Source organism: Coenobita brevimanus, chromosome 15, assembly GCF_032717465.1.
Source record: "Coenobita brevimanus isolate Jiangsu-jjx chromosome 15, ASM3271746v2, whole genome shotgun sequence".
Lineage (NCBI taxonomy): Eukaryota > Metazoa > Arthropoda > Malacostraca > Decapoda > Coenobitidae > Coenobita > Coenobita brevimanus.
Window position 1 is genome coordinate 4,935,683 of NC_136968.1, and position 20,854 is coordinate 4,956,536.

The 20,854-nt window shown below is 41.0% G+C and overlaps 1 protein-coding gene across 1 annotated transcript in view; it reads left to right on the forward strand.

The window, feature by feature from the left end:
• Positions 1-20,854, forward strand: part of LOC145390612 (uncharacterized) — a 58,521-nt gene that overhangs the window by 18,723 nt on the left and 18,944 nt on the right. Inside the window, exon 2 of the mRNA XM_080265413.1 lies at positions 14,497-14,557. The gene's annotated coding sequence lies outside the window, so the exon portion shown is untranslated. The remainder of the gene's footprint in view (positions 1-14,496; positions 14,558-20,854) is intronic.

The window sequence follows — 20,854 nt, forward strand, 5'->3', positions numbered from 1 at the left end:
TCGTCTTCAAATCCTGAGAATTCATCACTACTTCCCCCGAGTCCTGAAGCATCACTGGAAGTCATCACCACGGTCATCATCACTGTTTCACTCTCACTTTCATACAGTAAATGGTCTTCAGTACCATCCATTGAATTGCTTATACCACACCATACGATTTTAACTTGGCAATCGTTTTAACTGAGCACAGGCGATATTCAGACTTGGGGCATTTGATACAGCCCACATTAACCTCCTCAGTACATGTTTCCTGAACTGAATAAAATCATATGGCGAGCATGAATAAACTACCTTATAAAATACATTGCTGGGCTGAAGGGATTATAATAAGCGGATTATTAGTTCTCTAGCCTGACTCTTCCCATTTCTACTTCCTTAACTACACCTACACCAAACTCTCACCTACACCTTAAGATTCTGGTCGTTTCGGCCGTAACGTCCAAAATGGCAAAAGATTTTACAACCTAACCTAACCTAACCTAACAAATTTGGACGTTACGGCCTAAATGATCCCCATTGCCGATCATGAGAGCTTTGCTTAGGCAGCAGAGATGCAGAGAGTGAACGTTGTCGATCATTCTGATCGCTTCGTCTGCTAAGAATACAACAGAAATGGCGGACGCTGATACGAATGCCCGTCAGGCACTGCTATTTCAGATATTGCATCAGTTATGCTACTCAGTGAATTTTATCCTATTTTCATAACAAAATACTGTAATTGGGTGTGCCCTGAGTTGCATAGACATTGCTAAAGTACTTCACTTGGCTGAAAAAGTGAAGCTGTAACTTCGTTAGCTTGCTAGAGTAGGGTGTACGCTAGACACTAAACTGCTAAGTTGCTAAACCGCTAAACCCCTTGACGGTATTGGCCAGTTGAGCTGAAAACAATCTCGTGAATGCTTTGTGTTTTTGAACTTGCATGTTTTAATATCTGCTGCATATATACACTCACAAAATGTCACAAAAGTAACTGACCTAATTAGGGTTACTGAATTTCCATATGTGACGAAAGTCTGTTTTGATGACTTGGCAGTTTCACTAGCCAGCATCTCTCCAGTATGATTGCTTTGCTAGTTAGTGAATGGATGGCAAGCAAAGTGGTCATGATTGCCTTTCAGAAGGTTAGCAGACGGTTCACCAGTGATCATGTACGTTAGCTTGCTGGAATAGTGCGGATGCTAAACTGTTAAATTGCTAAACCGGTAAATATCTTCACGATGTTAGCCAGTTGAGCTGTAAACAAACCCGCGAAAGTTTTATGTGTTTCTGATCTCGCGTGTTTCTTAAATCTGCTGCATATACACACTAGTGTATATTATTTTTAAAAATAAAATCAAGTCTGCATACTGTAGAAAACACCTGTGATTGCTAAGCATTGAGATGATCATCTTTATAAGAGTTTCTTCTCAGTGAAGCCTAACTAACCTACCTTAGTCTAACGTGCAGGACGCATGGGGATATTTTAAGGTAACTTTGAGACAAAAAAGTGCGTCTTATATGCCGCGAAATACGGTATATATAGATATACAGTAGGCTCGCACAGTGCGCGACATCACAGTGCATGAATCGCATTGTGCGCGAGTGACCAAAAATCATAACGAAAAACCTTGAATGAGCGAGTTTTCCCCACAAAACACGAGGTAGAGGCAAGAAGTGGCTTGAAAACGCCATTTTCCATCAGTACGTGACCTCTCCCCCCACACAACGTGCCAATAGTGACCTAGAGGCTCATGGGGAAGGTGCTCAAGAGGAGTCTACAATAAGATATCACCAATAACCGCTTCAATAATAACGTTTTCGGCAATAACAGTAGGTTAGAATAGATACCCAGTTTCTATAATAATGATGTTTATTTCGTGAATACCAAGTTGTTATATTGCCAATACGTCCATAACAAGATGAGGAATGAAACAAACAAGCAAGAAGAGATGAAGGAAATTGCCGAAAATGTGAGCAGTAGCGAGGAGGAGAGGGAGGATCCTCCCCTCACCACCTCCCCTGACTCGCCCACCGCCGTCCTCCACTGCCCCACCTGACTCACCAGCCGCCTCCCTCTCCACCTTCACAGTCCCACCTGACTCACCTGCTTTGCCTGACATACCTGCAACCCCCACCATAATGACTGTTGCTGCATTCTGAAAGAAATGTAACGTTCAACAGGCCGTAAATTTCTTCGTCAAAGCCTGGAATAATACAACATTGGCAACCGTTAAACAAGCGTGGTGCAGCCGGGGTGGTGGTGGGGACACTGTAAGTGCGTTGCCGCGCGTCAGAACTCTTGTTGTTTAAATCCATCAGGCCTGTTGTCTACTGTTGTTAAGGTGACTACCCATATTTTTGTTATTGTAGCTATATCTGTAGTACAGTGTCTGAAAAATATGACCTTTATTATGTCTCTAAGGGCCAAAAAATGTCCAGGTATGAGGGGGTACCACCCATATGTAATTATTCCCATAAGATTATATATTCCCAGTACCCGAATTCCCAGTGCGCGAGGTCGTGGACTGCCCAATCTCTTGCGCACTGTGCAAGCCTACTGTATACAGTATATGTGTGTGTGTGTGTGTGCATGTGTGTGTGTGTGCATGTGTGTGTGTGTGCATGTGTGTGTGCATGTGTGTGTGTGTGTGTGTGTGTGTGTGTGTGTGTAATTATCATCATGACTGTTGGCATACTTTGACTTGGAAAGTAAAGATGAGGCAAAATATAGTGGAATGTTTGGCAAAAATTGTGGCAGAAGGGTGTAGGCAAGTATGAAGGTGGACATTAAATAGCCCGCAGGCAAACATGCTGACGTCTTGAGAGGTTCAAGATCAAACCTGCTTTGTCTGCTTTTTAAATTTTAACCTATGTGTGCTGTGGAAATGTCAGTTGCCTGGCCAGATGTACCGTAAGGAAATATTGTCAATTCCTGGGAACAGGAAGTGGAAGGAACATCAGCAAACCTGTTCTAGCATACACAAAGGCAATGGGAATTTATGCTCAGGAAACCACACATAATCTACGATCATGTTGCCTCTGTGCTAAAACGCCTGCAAGCTGTCATTGAAATAATGGAGGTTGGACAAAATACTAACCGTGGAGGATAGGTCACATGGCGTATTCCAGTATGCAGACCTAAACTTAAAAGGAGCTGCCTTGCATGGGCCAACCGGCCTACTGCAGCTGTCCTCTTTAACCCCTCCATGTCCGTAGGTCCAGAATTTTATGTGTGCCCCTCGCCGACGCTGGGACCATTTTCTGAAGATTCAAAAATTGATTTTTTTTTCCCTGCCATATTGAAGAGGAAGTTCTGATGCACCTCGCAGTGCAAAATTCAGCTTCCGAGACCCATCCTGTGGCGTGCAGTTGAACGCAGAAGTTGCGTAAATTTAGGCAGCTGATACTAGTCACTCGTAGGTATTGCAGTGATTCAACATCGCACTTTTTTTTAAATAAAAAAAAAAAAAAAATTGTCATTGGTGCTGAAAAGGTGTGAAATTTCTAGATATATGTATTTTGATGTTTTTCAGTGCATAATATGTGAGGTTTGAATTTTAAAAATATTTTATGAATTTATTTTTCCCTTTTTTGGTGTTCATTGTGTTTATGGTGGTATTGACTTATTTTTGTAGTCTAGGTGGTGGAATTTTTTGGAAAAGGGAGGCGAGAGTTTCTGTTTCCAGACCTAAATGAGATAAACGTCATCCCTTGAGTGTACAGGCTGGACAGTGAGGGTTGAAATGCAAGATGACCTGCCATTCACACCTCACACGAGCAGATTAGCAGGAAGGGAAGGAAGTTTTTTTCACCCACGAAAGCATCACGTGAACACACAACTCTATCCTGCTATGCCTGTAAAAGGCAAAGAATATGTAAAATGATTCAGAACAGTGCAACAAACCTGAGCAGATAGGTATTGATACCAATTTTTTTTTTTTTTTCATGTCTTTTTTGTTTATGCCTGTGTTTACTTATAATCGTAAACAGGGTGGTTGTGTGTATTTCGCAAGGGAAGAGAAAGATGGTATTTTCTATCTGGGTTGAGATAATGGGTATAACTATGTGTGTTTAGGCATGGCCGCGAGCGAAAAAAATCGTACATCCACTCAGCATGGCAGCAGGTGGTGAACTGAGGTGTGAGAGTGTGAAGTGAAGGCCAGTCTCATGTCCCAGATGTTCATTCACTTCCCAAAAGTTTTCACAGTTTTTTACAAGTTGCACTGCATCGAATGATCCAAACCAGTACAACAAACCTGAGCAAATAGGTAAAGATACCAAGACAAAAGTGTATTTTTCTCATATTATCATGTCTTTTTTATTTGTGCCTGTATTTATTCATAATCATAAACAGGGTAGTTGTGTGTGGTTTGCAGAGGAGGACAAAGATGATATTTTCTGTCTGAGTCGAGATAATGAGTGTAGTTCTGCTTGTCTGGGCCTGGCCATGAGCAAAAAAAATCCACTTATCACAGCAGCAGGCTCTGAACTGCTTGATGGGATGTATGGGAGTGTAGTGTAAGTCAGTCTGAAGACACTGAGAACGTTCAATCACTTCCCCAAAATTTTTTGCCTTTTTTTTATTGGTCGCGCTCAAACGATGCCTGCAGCCATTTATCGGCTAAACGTCATTCAGCACTGGTGGCCACGGTGGGGTTAAATATGTTCCAGTGTTTTGCTTATTTTATAAATACTTATATCACAGTAAAGGCATACTTTGCACTGGCATTATTATTCACTCCTCTAGAATCTTGAGAGAGAGAGAGAGAGAGAGAGAGCACCTGTGTATATGAAGAATGAAGATGAGCTTCTCAGGTGTGTGTGTGTATTTACCTAATTGTATTTACCTAATTGTGATACACAGGAAATGAGCTACGCTCATGGGGTCCTGTCTGTGTTTCTCAATAAGTCAAATTTAGCTTTAAACTCGTTTAAGTTTTTAGACTGGACGATCTCTTTGTCTAGACTATTCCATAGGTCTATACATCTATAAGGAAAACTATATTTCTTGATATCCTTCAAGCAGCTTGGTTTCTTGAGTTTTATTCCGTGTCCTCTTGTTACTCTTATCCCATAAAAACAGATCTTCTTTGTCAATTTTATCTACTCCCACCATGGTCCTGAACACTGCAATCATGTCTCCTCTCTTTCTCCTTTCTTCTAAGGAAGGCAAATCCAGCTTTTCCAACCTCTCTCTGTACGACAGATCTGCCAGACTGGGAACCATTTTGGTTGCTGTTCTTTGTATTCTGTCAATCTTGTTTATATCTTTCTATTTGTACGGGGACTACACTACTGCTGCATATTCTAACCTGGGGTGAATCATGGCCACTATCAATTTATTCATTATCTCCTCATCCATATAATGAAAAGCTACTCTTATATTAGTCAGGAGTTTTATACGTCTCTCTAACTGCCTTGTTAATGTGTTTTTCAGGTGACAAACTGTCCTGGACCAGCACACCCAAATCTTTCTCTTCTTGCATTTGTGATTGGTTCATTACCCATCAAATAGTTCAATGATGGCCTCTTGGTACGGTACTTTACCCATTTCCAATATTTTACATTTCTTTGCATTAAATTTCATTTCCCACATCCGGCTGCAATCGTGTATCCTATCCAGATCCTCCTGCAACATTTTACAATCCTCCTCAACCTCTGCCTTCCTCATGATTGTTGCATCATCAGCAAACAGACTTGCATAAGTGTTCACTACATCTACCTTATCATTTACATAAATCAAGAACATTACTGGCTCCAACACCGAGCCCTGTGGGATTCCACTTGTTTCTTCCCTCCATCCAGACATTCTATCGTTTATTACCATCCTCATTTGTCTGTCTCTCAAAAAGTCTCTCATCCATTCCAGGAGGTTTCCCTTCAGTCCTCCTATATACTCTAGTTTCCACAGTAGTCTGTTACGGGGTACCTTGTCGAAGGACGTCTCCAAATCTAAATACACACAATCTACACGACCATCTCTCTCCTGTAGCACGTCAATCACTCTTGAGTAAAAGCTAAACAGGTTGGAAACACATGACCTTCCACTTCTAAATCCTAACTGACTAGCAGCCAAAATATTCATCTCTTCCAGATATTTATCCATCTATCTTTCAGAATTCTTTTGCACAATTTTGCAACCATGCTGGTTAGGGACACTGGTCCATAATTCAGGGGTTCTTCCCTGTTTCCTCCCTATAATTGGTACCACATTTGCCCTCTTCCATTCTTGAGGCACTTTCCCCTCTTCCAGAGAAGACACAAACTGTGAATCTTATCCGCCAGTTGTTTTCTGCATTCCTTCAGTACCCAATTAGAGATTCCATCTGGTCCTGGGGCTTTCCTCACATCTTGAGTTTTCAGTAATGTATACACTTCCTGTACTTCCACTTTTATATCTTTTATCACTACATTTCTAGTCACTCCCTCTCCTTTGACAAACTCACTTTCATTAGTGAAAACTGACTGGAAACGTTTGTTCATTATTTCTGCTTGCATTGTCGCATCTTTATAGACCTCTCCCTCTACTTTCAGTTTGATGATTCCTTCTTTTTGTTTCAGTTTGTCATTGACAAATCTATAAAACAGTTTGGGTTCATCCTTACATTTGTCTATTATACCTTTTTCAAAACTCCTTTCTTCCTCTCTACGTATTCTTGTGTAATCATTTCTAGTTCTTTTATATTCTTCCTTTGTTCTGTTGTTAACTCTCTTTCTCCAATTGTTCCATGCTGTGTCTCTCTCTTTTTTTGCTGTCATACACCTTCTATTAAACCACTCCATTTTTCTGTTTTCTTTCCCCCTTACTCTTGGCACAAATTTTTCCACTCCTGAATTATAGAAGCCTAGAAAAATATCCCGCTTCCTCTGTATCTCTCTTGTTTCTCTGAATTTTCTCCAATCTGCATTTTCGAAAAATTTTCTCAATCCTGTAAAGTTTGCTTTCCCAAAGTTGTATCCTCCCTGCCTATACAGCTTGTCTCTTGGCTCCACTTTCCCTATTATCATCTGGAACTCAATGACCACATATTCACTTTTTCCAACAGGACACAGATACTCCAAGGATTCTATTACATCAGGTTCTTTGATAAACAGTAAGCCTAATCTTGCTGGTGTGTCCTCACCTCGGAACCGTGTCTCTTCTTTGACCCATTGCGTCATCACATTGTTCATTGTAATATTTAATAATGTAGTGCCCCATGAATCTTTGCTGCCTCCTGTGTCCCATTCCTCCCAATTCACCTCTTTACAATTGAAGTCACCCATAAAAATTATATTGTTGCTTTTCTCAATATTTTTCTGTAAATAGCTAGATATGTCTACAACATTTCCTGGTATTCATCATCACTCCATGTTCTTGTCTTAGGAGGAACATACACTACCACCATATCTCTCTTGCTTTCCAGTTTCTAATTTCATATTTATCACTTTGACCCTGCCTTCTCCCATTTCCACGGTATCTATGTTTATGTTGTTCTTCACTGCTATCATCACTCCTCCTCCCGTTTTTTCTCTTCTGTCTCTTCTCCACAGTTTGTATTTACCATCTCCTATATGAACATAAATATCTTCTCTTAATTTGGTCTCTACAAAGCACATAACATCAGGTTCATGTACCCTCAAAAAATCGTTGATTTCTAGCCTTGCCGATATTAAACCATCAGCATTAGTATATGCCACCTTCCAGTTCTTTTTGATGTTTTTTTATACTCTCTTTTCTCCTTCTCTCCGCCGGTACCACTTCCTTAATTTCTGATCCATGACTCTTCAATAAAACACCGTCTTCTCTTCCTCCATTCTCTGTTCGTTTTTTACCTTTGCTTCCTTTACTAACTCCATTATCTTAGTTCTTTCTTCCTCATTTGCATCTCTCCTTATCCAGACATTTTTGAACCCTTCCTTGTCTGATAATTTCCATGTTCTACTGATAATTTCATTTACTGTTGCTTGGGACTTGAACTTTACCTTTAATGGCCTTGCCCCTCCTTCCTCGTACTTTCCTAACCTAAACACCTCTTCAATCTCTTCTTGAGCTTTGTGGTTTTCCTTCATGACTATTGATATTATTTCTTTAACCATACTCAGTTCTTCTTTCTCATTCTGATCTTATTGTCATATGTTTTTCTTTAACTCTTGAAATTATTACACATTTTTTCTTATCTGCTACGTCCCTAACTAAAGATTCTCTACTTCTCTGTACCCTAACCACTTCCTTCTCTACCTTTTCCTTGCTTTGTTGTTCTATAATCTCTTTCAAATTTACATTTCCTTCTTCCTTAATTTTCTTCCACCCCTTATGTTGCTCCATGATTTCTTTACTGTGTTCATCCTGTATTCTTGACTTGGATTCATACTCATCTAGTTTGTTTTTCATCCTGTCCCTTTCTTCTTCTAACCTCTTATTCTCCCTCTTAAGCTGATGTATTTCATTAGAGGCTGATTCATTGCTAACTTTTAATTAGGTAACTTCTCTTTCTTGTTCATCACTGCTTGTACGAATTTTTTCCAGTGTATTCCTTAAACTTTTGATCTCGTTTTCCTGCTCTATGGTCCGTTCCTGTAACTCTTTAATTACTGCCCATGCCTTTTTTATCTCCTGGACATTCCTTTCTGCTGTTTTCTCTACACCTGCTATTCTTGTTTGGTTCAACTTAATACTTCCATTTCCCACGTCCTCCTCACAGAAGCCCTTGAACTCTCTCTCTCCACTTGTAAACATTGCACCGTCCCTTTCTGCCATGATTCAACCATATGGAGACTTTCTATTTTCACTATATCTTGTTCTTTTTGTGAGCGAAACCTCATTTTTTTTTACTACTGTCCGACGGGACCACCACTCACGCACTCATTAACATGATCACAAATAGGCTGGTCTTCTTTTCGTTGCTGATTTTGCGATTATTTCCCCACAATCCAGGAAGAGCTCCGTCTCTGTCGGCGACCTGTGTGTGCGTGTGTGTGTGTGTGTGTAGTGATAGCTGAGTAGCCTAGGGAAGAGGGAGGGATGGGATAAACATGATGGGGTGTGGGGGATGGGGGGATAGGAGGCATGAGTGAAGAGTGATGCACAGGACGGGGGAAAAGAGAAAGTATGACATTTTCCCCGCCTCACCTGTCCAAGGATGGTTCTTTGAACTTTGAATTCGAGGAAAGGTTAAAGAAGGCTAATCAGGCAATGGGAATGCTTAAAAATATTTGGAATAATAACAATTTCTCTGTGCATACAAAAATCAAACTTTATAAGGTAATGGTTAGGAGTATCTTAATTTATGGACACGAGTCTTGGTACAGCACAGTGACTATGGAAAATAAATTCTTGGTGTTTGAAAATAAAGCACTTAGAAGAATATTAGGAGTTAAGTGGTGGGAAAGGATACCAAACAGTAGAATTAGAGAAATAACGGGAGTGCAGCCGATCAATGAATATGTTAGATTCTCACGATGGAAGTGGCTAGGACATGTGTATAGGAGACAGGGAATAGTACGAGGTACACCAGGGTGGGTGGCACCTGGTAGGAGAGGTAGAGGAAGGCCAAAAGAGACGTGGGTGAGGACAATGAGACGGGAAGCTGGAGATGAGTGTTGGGGAGATCTTGAGGAGTTAGCACAAGATAGGATGTGGTGGTGTGAGTTCATCGAGGCCCTATGCATCCCCGAGGGTGCCACAGGAAATGATTGATTGATTGATTCACCTGTCCTGGTTTCTTTGTCCATGACTGTACATCTGTAAGGAAAAATGGTAAATGGGTAGAACTAAATTGTATCTTACATGACAAGCGAAGGAAATATGGTGAATATTGATGAGATGCAGTTTGGGTTTATGCCAGGTAGGGGGACCACTGATGCTATATTCATTGTTTGACAGCGTCAGGAAAAATATATTGGTAGGAGAAGGGATCTTTATTTTGTTTTTGTTGATTTGGAAAAGGCCTTTGACAGAGTCCCTAGAGAGGTGGTGAAGTGGGCAATGAGAAAGCTTGGCTTGGAGGAGTGGCTGGTTAGGGTGGTTATGGCTATGTATGTGGGTGCTCACACCCAGGTAAGAGTGAATGGAGATTTGAGTGATGAGTTTTCCGTGAATGTTGGTGTGCATCAGGGGTCAGTCTTGAGTCCCATGTTGTTTATCATGGTACTTGAAGCCCTTTCACGTGACTTTAGAAACGGACTCCCGTGGGAGTTGTTGTATGCTGATGATTTGGTGTTGATTGCAGAGAACGAAAGGGAGGCGGAGGAAGGGTTTAGGAAGTGGAGAGATGGTATGGGGCACAAGGGTTTAAGGGTAAATGCAGATAAAACAAAAGTGATGATATCTAGGGTTGGTGGCGGTACTGTCAAAGATGAGGGAGAGTGGCCTTGTGCAGTTTGCCACAAGGGCATGGGAAGTAATTCCATCTTGTGCGGTGTGTGTGATAAATGGGTGCAAAAGAGATGTAGTGGTATCAGAGGTAGACTGCAAGATAATGCTGATTTTATGTGTACAGCGTGCCGGGGTGGGCAGGTGGAGATTGTCAGACGTGAAAGGATTGAACTTGCTGGTGAATCTCTTGAGTGTGTAGAAGAGTTTTGTTATTTGGGAGACATGTTGTGTGCTGGAGGTGGGGCTGGAGCTGGCTCTGTGGCTAGGGTGAGAAGTGGTTGGAAGAAGTTCAGGGAGCTGTTGCCTCTCCTGACATTGAGAGGGCTCTCCCTATGTGCTAAAGGGTCTTTGTATGCAGCATGTGTTAGGAGTGTAATGCTGTATGGCAGTGAGACCTGGGCAGTGAAGGAGGAAGATATTCGCCGGCTCAGACATACAGAAATGACAATGATTAGGTGGATGTGCAGTGCGTCCCTGCGTCCAAGGCCTGGAGGGGCTGGGTTTATGATGGAAGAGTTGAGAGGTAGGATGGGACTGGAGTGTATTGGTGTTGTGATGAGGAGAGGTAGATTGAGGTGGTTTGGACTTGTGGAGAGGATGGGGGATGATAATTGGGTGAGGAAGGTGAGAAGTGTTAATACTGGGGGTGGGGTTATGAGGGGTAGACCGAGAAAGACATGGGACGAGGTCATTAAGTGTGACCTTAGGGTTAAGGGACTGAACAGGGAGGCTGCAATGGATCGTGCAGCGTGGAGAGCCACCATTAGGTGACCAAGGCCGACACATGCAAGCATGTTGGAGCCTTTAAAAACGAAACGAAACGAAACGAATATGTGATACCAACTCAAACGTACAGAAGTGAATCTTGGACCTTGTTGGAGGGAGAGAAGTCAAAAGTGAGAGCAGTGGAAATTAGTTATTTGAGATGAGCCTGTGGAGTCACATGGAGAGACAGACTGACAATTGAGGAAGTAAAGGAGCATTGTGGTGTGGATGTGGATGTGATAGGAAGCTTTAGGAGAAACACACTGAGGTGCTTTGGTCATGTGGGGAGGATGGAGAGTGAGAGACCGATGAGGAGAGTGTATGTGAGTGAGGTGGAGGGGGAGAGAGGGAGGGGGAGGCCAAGGATGAGCTGGAAGGATGGAGTGGAGTAGTATAATAGAGAGGGGGTCTGAGCTGGGAGCAGGACAGTGAAATGGCGGGGGACAGGGCGACATGGAGGCGATTTGTTTGTGACCATGCCTCATGGGATTAAGGTGTCTTTCAGTAGATAGATAGGTGGCTAGATAGCTTTCATTAACAGTATTTAATCATATACAGATTTTCAGTGATTCTTCTGCTTTCCATAAAACCTGCTTGTAATTCACTGGTACTGTTTGTTTTCCTCATATGTTGTTCTTGTTTTTGCCTGAGTATACCCATGAAAATTTTATATGAGGAGTTTGTTAAAGCAATTGGATGCAAATCAGCAACAGTGGGTTTAGGCTTCTTTTGGATCAGTATAGTGTATATTTGAGGTCTTATCTCTTCATTACCTCCGTCAAGGAGGTTATGTTTTCACCCTCGTCCCTTTCTTTGGTTGGTTGGTTGTGAGCAAGATTACACAAAAACTACTGGACAGCCTTCCACAAAACTTGGTAGAAGAATGGGGCTTGGCCCAGAATAGGCTTCATTAAATTTTGATGCAGATCCGGATAAAGATGTGGATCTAGGAATTTTTTTTTCATTTTCTCTAACATTGTGAGATAGGTCGTTTTTTGACATTTTCATAAACTTTTCAGTGAATATTGCATGGATGTTGATGGTGGAGGTATGCACTCTACTGAGTGCCATTCTAGTTAAGTATATTATTTAAACATTTCTTGCGCTGATTAATATATACAGTAGATTACTGTTGTCTGTCATTTTAAATAAGTCTGATTTTAGGCCATCTGGGCCAGATGCTTCTTTACATTTTGTGTTATGAAGTTGTTTTTTAACTTTTTCAGTTGTTATATACATGTCCATGTCCTCCATAGGTTCAGTTTCGATGTTGTCACATTCATGGTCATATCTACAGTAAGTGTTCTCTTATGGTCTGGACTGACCTTCCATTCTGTCCACCAAATTGTATTCTTCCTTTTCACTTTTAAACTGTGCTTGATTTTTCTTTGGTAGCTTCAAGTTTAATGGTGTACAGTAATCCCGCATATTTCGCGGTAGTTACGTTCTTGTAACCCCCGCGAAAATTTAAATTCGCGAATACTCTATTAACAATTGAATCTTGCACTTGTGTCCACCATGCTGCCCATCACACAGTCCATGTCCATACTGATTGCGAGACAATTCGCCGTCAGACAATTCATGGACGATTCCCCTTCAGAACAATTCGCACCCTGGACGACTCCCCGCCATTTTATAAATATACTAATCAATACTTTTATAAATATACTTATTATTAATTAATCAATACTTTAATAACTATATTTCAGGGGGATCCAGCAAAGTCTATGTTCAGTAGCGTAGGTTCTGGATATTATTTATTAGTTGCACCTTTTGTCAATAATTAACTTGTTTCTTCCTCACTGTAGTCGCCTTTGAATTATATTCTAGCGTCACCCATAGCTATCTTCATTAATGAAGGCGAATTATCTTGTGTTTGTTGTGACTGCGAATTGTCCCGAAACCTCCATACTCATCCCGAAATACCTTCTTACAAGATTGAAAGCACATACTCCATTATGAAGGAAAAACCTACACACCGTACTGTAATACACAATTATCTACACATTTATTCACAAAACAGTACAAAATGAAAAGATGCATTAACTAGTGATAGCAAACACTCGCACGGTCGCTTCTTAGCTTGTCCAGTAACACAATTTTCTCTGCTAAGGTCATAACTTTTCTTGATCGTTTTGTCACTTTGGAGTTCTTACTAATTGTATTACTGTATTAGCCTTTGGTGAGGCTGGCTTAAGTCCTGGGGCCATGTGGAAAGCAAGTGGGAGGCAAGAGGCTCGTATCATAGGGCGGTTACAAGAACACCAGACACGTGAGGCAGTCAGGCGTGGACTGAGGAATGCGGGGCAGAGAGCAGTGTTGCCATACCCAAACAACGAAATTATGCTAGGGCAGTGAAAAAATTATGCTAGATTGAGCAAATTTGTTCCAAGTAAAAAATGAATTATGCTAACTTGAAGCTAAATGATAAAATTCTATACATATTCGTGCAACATATTAATTATGTACTGTTTACTATGAAAATATTAAAATGAACCTACATACAGTAAGAGGATAAATATCGGTTTTCTGCCCATACTGCTTTTTCCCACGAAACTTACGTTTTTCTGATGGATTTTGATGTGATTCATTCGATTTTGAGCATCATTTCCATCGGAAATAACCAGATTTTGAGATATGACCCCCCCCCATCCCCCTGCAATAATGGGGGATCTTCGAGGAATCAGGGGTTATAGGGAGGGGGGGAAACACAGAAAATGGTCATTTCCGACTGAATTGAAGCTGAAAATCGAATGAATCATACCAAAATCCATCGGAAAAACCTAGGTTTCATGGGTAAAATACAAAGCTCAAACTTATCCTAACCGAACCAAACCGAACCTAACCTAAAACCTAACCTAACCTAATCCAACCTAACCTAACCTAACCTAACCTAATCCAACCCAACCAAGCCCAAACTGAAAGTAACCAACTATTCAAACCTTACATCTTCTTACCTTATTCATCTTTCTCTCTCTCTCTGATTTGTAGCTTTTATAAAATTATTCCAAAAATATTCCATTCCATTCTAAATTATGCTAGAATGATGCTAAAACTTCTAATATGCTAAAAAATATTCCAGACTCGAAAATTTTATCAAAATTATGCTAAAAGAATAAAATTATGCTAGATATGGTAACACTGGCAGAGGGGCCGTGGGAAAGGGACAGAGGGTGGCGTGAGTTTACCGCGCTACAGTTGGAAGCTGCGGGAATTTCAAATTTTTTGTTTTCTGTATATTCAAGGATATTTTAGTTGAACTTATTAATGCTAAGAAAATCCGCGAGAGGGCAAAACCGTAGACAAAAAGTCCGCAAAAAATGCGGGATTACTGTACTTTCACCTAGTGTTGACATTCCATACTTCGTGTATTTTAGTCTTATTTCTTTTTCCAGATATCTTCTGGCATTGCCGGCTGACTGGATACATTCGTTTTACTACAGTCGCTGTTATATAGTAAGATTTTTATTTTTTTTTGTAGTGCTTTCTCCTTTTAATTTCTTTATGCAGTCCCAAAGCTTTACTGTTTTATTTTGGTCTACTCCTGTGGCTTCTGTTATTTTCATTTTGTTTCCAAATGGTATTTTTTACTAAAAATTGGACCTCTCTCTTTTGTTCCTGATATATTGCACTGAATGTCTCTTTCTCATTATTGGTCTGTGCATTTCACTTCTTTTTGTTATAAAGTCATCTTTTACTTATTTCCCTTTTTGTTTCTTGTGTTGTCCATATTGGTTCTGTTTATTCATTCCAGCTTTGTTTTACCGTTCTCTTTATTTTTCGTTTTAAATGAAGGTCCGATGCCTCTTTCATTAGATTTTCTAATTTCTCTAGCTTCTTGTATGAATTATTACTTACAATTTCATTTTCAGTATAGGATTTGAAGCTGTTTCTTGTATCTTCAGTTATCTTTAAGTAGGAAATCTCTTTTCCTCATTGCTGTATATAATTTTTACATCTTACCATATCTATCTATCTATCTATCTATAGCCTGACGCCCTAATCCCGCAAAGGGTGGCCGCAGACAAAACGCTTCCAAGTCACTCTGTCACCCACCATTTGACTGCCCTCCCCCCAACTCACCCCCCCCTCCCTCATATACCTCTCAACTCCATCCCTCCACCTCATCCTCGGTCTACCCCTCCCTCTCCCTCCCTCCACCTCACCTACATACACCCTCTTAGTCAGTCTTTCATTCTCCATTCTCTCCACATGTCCAAACCACCTCAGTGTATTTCTCCTAATCTTCTCAACCACATCCACATCTACCCCACAACGTTCCTTCACTTCTTCATTCGTCAACCTGTCCCTCCATGTCACTCCACATGCTCCTCTCAAGTAACTCATTTCCACTGCTCTCACTCTTGACTTGTTCCCCTCTTGCAAGGTCCATGCCTCGCTTCCATACATCAGGGTAGGGATCACAATACTATCATGCAGTGACTTCTTAACTTCCATACTCACCTCCCTATTTCTCATCACTGCTTTCAGTGTACCAACAACCTTCCTTCCCTGCTGTACCCTTTCACGTACTTCATCCCCCAAAGTTCCATCCTTACTCATCACACTACCCAAGTACTGTACTTGAATGCACTCACATTCTCCATATCCTCATCATCCAACCTCACTGCACACTCTGTGACTTCATTCCTCTCAAACACCATAACTTTACTTTTGTTTACATTAACTTTCAGCTTCCTCCTCCTACACACTGTCCCAAATTCATTCACCAAACCTTGCAACTCCCATTCATCTTCACTCAACAGTACTGTATCAGCAGCAAACAGCAACACCGGAATCTTCCAAATCTCACCCTCATTCATTAGGGCCAGCCCCACATCCACTGCCCTACCTTGCACCTCCTTTACAACCCCATCCATATATATATATTAAACAGCCATGGAGACATCACACACCCCTGTTTCAGTCCCACATTGAGATCAAAGAACTCACTCAGCTCACCATCCACTCGCACCGTAGCCCTAGCTCCCTCGTACATACTCTTCACAGCACTCAACAATTTCCCCTCCACTCCATATATTCTTAATACCTTCCACATACCTTGCCTATCTATTCTGTAATAAGCTTTCTCCAAGTCCATGAAGGCAGCATACACTTTCCTTCCCTTCTCTAGATACTTCTCCACTAAACATCTTAGAACAAATATCTGATCTACACACCCTTTTCCCTTCCTAAATCCCCCTTGTTCTTCTCCAACTAGCTCCTTTGTCATATGCCTAACCCTATCAATGAGTATTCTACCATATATTTTTACCAGTCACACTAAGAAGGCAAATACCCCTATGGTTACCACATACTTCTCTCTCCCCTTTTCCTTTGTACAGAGGAACAATTATACCTGATTTCCAGTCCTCTGGAACCCTTCCCTCTTCCCAAGCCAATCTACATAACTTCCATATCCACTCCACAACAATCTCACCCCCATACCTAAGCATTTCACCACACACTCCATCAATTCCTGGGGCCTTTCCCAGCTTAATCTTCTTCATCGCTTCCACTACTTCCGCCCTACTGATCTCTCCCTCCCTCCTCTCATCTCTTCTTCTCCCAGCCATTCCCCAACCACTTATACTCACACTGCTCTCACTCTCTACATTCAACAAATCCTCAAAGTGCTCCTTCCATCTCCTCAATTTCTCTCTCTTCTCCACCAACAATCTATTATTCCTATCCTTCACTCCCCTATTATTTCCCCTTTCACACTGCCTTACTTTCTTTACCTCCTTCCAAAACAATTTCTTACTCTCCCTCCATTTCACACTCAGATTCCTCCCAAACTCTTCATCCACTTTCTTCTTACTCTCCTTCACCAGTCTCTTAACTTCCCTTCTCCTGCTCACATATACCTCTCTCTTCTCTCTCTCATCTTCTCCCCTACCTCTACTCGCCAACCATTCACCATATGCCTTCTTCTTTTGTTCCACAGCTCGTTTCACCTCATCATTCCACCATGCTGTCCCTTGCACACCCTTGCATCTCCTCCTCACTCCACAAACCGCCTCACACGCTGCGCCTATTTCTTCCGTGAATATCTTACATACGTCTTCCACCCCTTCCATCTGCTCTAGCTCATACCTTCCCAATCTTTCTTCCACTATGCTCTTATACTCTGTCATTTTCTCACTATCTTGCAATTTCTCCACTCTTCTCACAGGAGCTGCTTCCTCCTGTCTTCCCCTTTGCCTCCTCAACCACTTTCTTTGCATCTTTACCTTGGCCATCACTATGTGATGGTCCGAGACTCCATTCCCCCATCCTTTCCACACTCTTGCATCCAACACTTGTCTTCTCATTCGCTCATCCACACACACGTAGTCTATCATTGCCTTTCGTTCAACAAGTTCACCATCCATCCTCCTCATCACTCTCCATGTATACCAGTGGATCATCTTATGACGAAAGTAGGTGTTGGCTATTGCCAACCCCTTACAAGCACAGATGTCCACCAAAGCACTACCATTCCCATCTACTTCAGCTGGCACACCCCACTGACCAACCACTCCATCCACTCGTACATTCCCAACTTTGCCATTCATGTCTCCAATCAACAGCACTCTCTCGCTCCTCTCAAACTTGTCCATACATGCTTCTACTCTCGCCCAAAACTCATCTTTCACTCTTGCCACTCGATCCTCTGTTGGAGCATACACACATACAATCGCCCATGCTTGTATACCTACTTTCATCCTCACCCATACAATCCTTGCACCCACTGTTCCATACTCTCTTATATTTTCCTTCCATTTCTTGCTTATCATCAGACATACTCCCTCTCTTGCCCTCTCATTCTCACTGACTCCCGCACATATACCTACACCATATTCCCATTCTCTCACCCTCTCACCTTCCCATTTAGTTTCAGTCAATCCACATATATCCACTTTTGCATCCTCAAGCACCTGAACAATCTCTCTCTCTTTCACTTCATCATTCACTCCTCTCACATTCCATGTTCCCACCCTAAGAATGTCCTTTGTCCGTTCCTTAGTCGTCAACGTATGGTCCGTCCGGGTCCGAGGCGCTTTGTTCGCTTTTTTAGTTAGTTCTTTTTACGGGGTGGGGCACTAACCCACCACCAACCCTTTTAGTCGCCTCATACGACAAGCAGGGATACTGGGGGAGTATTCTTGAAACCCCCCTACCCCCAGGGGGGTGATCTGATAAATCAAATCTCAGTTTCTCCTCATCAGTCACCATATTTACAAATTTCTTACTGTACAGTATACATTGCTTGGTTAACTAAAATGAAATCAGGTGCACTTCTCATATCTATGTTTTTCTAGGTAATCTCCCGATCACATCTCAAATCACCATTTAATAACACCAAGCAGGCGAGATTCCGGTCAAAATTTTTAAAAGCAAGATATTTGTACAGGTAAAAAATATGCAGAATATTATGCCAACCATTTTATCCAAAAAATTGTGTAGATATATGAAAAAAAATAATAAAGTAGCTGAAAAATCACGTGACTACAAATAGCAGAAAAAGTAATACAGGAGGAGTTAAGTAAATTAGACAGAGGAAAAGCAAGTGGTCCTGATGAAATTTCATGTTGGGTACTATGATAATGTGCAAAGGAGTTAAGTAAACCATTATTTTTAATTTTCAAGAAATCCTTGAGTCAAGGTAAACTACCTGATATTTGGAAGAAAGCAAATATTGTCCCCTTATTCAAGAAAGGAAATAGACAAAATCCACTCAACTACCGACCAGTATCACTGACCAGTGTTGTAAGCAAGGTATTAGAAAAACTTATAAGAAAAGCTTGGGTAAATCATCTAGAAGAACACAGTATGATAACAGAAAGACAGTTTGGTTTCAGAAAAGGAAAATCATGTGTTACTAATCTGTTGAGCTACTATGACAGAGTAACAAACACAATACAGGAAAGAGAAGGATGGGTGGACAGTATCTATTTAGATTTTAAGAAAGTTTTTGACACAGTACCACACCAAAGACTTTTATGGAAACTGTACCATCAAGGAGGAATTCGAGGCAAACTGTTTTGTTGGATGCAAGGTTTTCTCATAAAAAGAGAAATGAGAACAGTACTAAGAGGAAACTACTCATCATGGAAAGAAGTAACCAATGGAGTACCACAGGGTTCAGTGCTGGCACCAATCATGTTTTTAGTGTATATAAATGATATAAACAGTAACACTGGAAATGAGGGCTATCTGAATATGTTTGCAGATGATGCAAAAATACAAAGGAGAATTACTAACACAGACTCTTGTAAAGAGCTACAAGAAGAATTAAATAAACTTCATGAATGGAGTAATACATGGCAAATGGAATTCAATGTGGACAAGTGTCATGTAATCAAGTTTGTTAAAAGTGGAAAAAGACCTGATTGGGATTATAAGTTAGGAAATAAAACCCTATACACATCAGAAAGAGAGAAGGATCTAGGTGTGATTATCAATAACAGACTATCTCCGGCTGACCACATCAGCGAGAAGGTACGGAACATGTATACACTGCTTGCAAATACTGTATGAGAATAGCATTCACATACATAAATGAAGACATGCTAAGAAGGATAATAACATCATTCATTAGACCAACCCTGGAATATGCATCAGTAGTCTGGAGTCCTCATCTCAAAAAACACATAGACAAGATTGAAAAAGTTCAAAGGGCCGCAACAAGATGGATACCAAACTTAAGGGACCTAAGCTACGAAGAAAGACTAAATAAACTGAATCTACCAACACTACAGGAGAGGAGGAAAAGAGGTGACATGATAATGCTATATAAGTGTATATCAGGAAAGGAGAAAATAGACATAAATGATTACTTAACATATGGAGAAGCATCAGCAAGAGGACCCTGCAAAAAACTGCATAAGAAGAGAGGTGATAAAGACATAAGGAAATTCAGTTTCCCAAACAGAGCAATTGATCAATGGAATGCACTACCAAATGAAATAGTGTGTGCCAAAGCAATTCACAAATTTAAGGATATGTACGATAAATATGGTTTAAGACACGGGACAGTACGAGCTTGACTCATTCCTGTAAAGATACAATTAGGTAAGAATTAGGTAAGAACACACACACAGACAAATGAGGATAGTAATAAAGGATAGAATATCTGGATGGAGGGTAGTAACAAATGGAGTCCCCCAAGGCTTGGTGTTGGCGCCAGTAATGTTCCTGATTTACGTAAATGATATGGTAGATGGAGTGAACAGTTATGCAAGTCTGTTTGCTGATGATGTACAGATCTTGAGGAAGGTAGAGGTTGAGGAGGATTGTAAAATGCTGCAGGAGGATTTGGATAGGATACACGATTGGAGCCGGACGTGGGAAATGAAATTTAATGTAAAGAAATGTAAAATATTGGAAATGGGTAAAAGTACTAGGAGGCCATCACTGAATTATTTGTTGAGTAATGAATCAATCATAAAAATGAGAGAAGAGAAAGATTTGGGAATGCTGGTCCAAGATAGTTTGTCACCAGAAAAGCATATTAACGAGATAGTTGGAGAGACATATAAACTCTTGACTAACATAAGAGTAGCATTTCATTGTATGGATGAGGAGATGATGAAAAAATTGATAGTGGCCATGATCCGCCCCAGGTTAGAATATGCAGCAGTAGTGTGGTCCCCACACAATAAGAAAGCTATTAACAAGATTGAGAGAATACAAAGAACAGCAACCAAGATGGTCCCTAGTCTGGCAGACCTGTCATACAGAGAGAGGCTGGAAAAGCTGGATTTGCCT